The sequence below is a fragment of the Arachis ipaensis genome, chromosome B06 (genome assembly GCF_000816755.2).
Source record: "Arachis ipaensis cultivar K30076 chromosome B06, Araip1.1, whole genome shotgun sequence".
Taxonomy (NCBI): Eukaryota; Viridiplantae; Streptophyta; class Magnoliopsida; order Fabales; family Fabaceae; genus Arachis; species Arachis ipaensis.
The window spans coordinates 126135972-126136693 of NC_029790.2; the positions used below are offsets into that span (position 1 = coordinate 126135972).

The window sequence follows — 722 nt, forward strand, 5'->3', positions numbered from 1 at the left end:
AAATATTAAATCCCGATAATTTATAATATTTTTCGTTATATAAAATTTACAAAATTATATATACTGATTATATATCGAGTTCACCCGATTTCAATTTACTTCAGATTAGTTAAGATTTTTAAATAGACCCTATAAAATATTAATATCGGCTCCATGTCTGACAAAAGCCCGGTCGACCCATGCATAACTCCCCCTAACTAAAATATGTGGGTGGTGATGTTCTATTGTTCTTTTTTGTGCAGAGATTAAGAGTTTCGTTTATATATTTGGTTTAGAGTTATCTATTATTAAAATAATGCATATTTATTATTTTTTTTATATTTATTGTAAATATTTACTTAATTTTTAAATCATAAAAGAGATTTCATCAAACAATTAGTGAAATAGAGTGGAGTATAAGTTTTTAAATCCACGACATAACTAATTAACTATCAAATCTATTAACAATATTATAATAGCAATCTCATTCCCTTCCGCTTAAACACAGGAGTTTGTTTCTTTTCAATTCGTTGTTTTTGTTTTCTTTCAAATGAAACACAGGATATTCTTACTCCAAATTCCAAATGAAACTCAATAAAAAACAACTAGAATAATTTGAAAACATCACTCTCAAAGCCTTCATCATAAGATGGAGTAATGACTACGTTACTTATATTTTAGAACCTAGCTAGAGAAAAACAAATCAACTGAAATTTACAGGTACGACTTTGCTTAAATAATTT

At 26.5% G+C, this 722-nt stretch overlaps 1 protein-coding gene across 4 annotated transcripts in view; it reads left to right on the forward strand.

The window, feature by feature from the left end:
• LOC107605262 (O-acyltransferase WSD1) overlaps nt 1–722 on the forward strand; it is a 32226-nt gene that overhangs the window by 26581 nt on the left and 4923 nt on the right. The window lies entirely within an intron of this gene.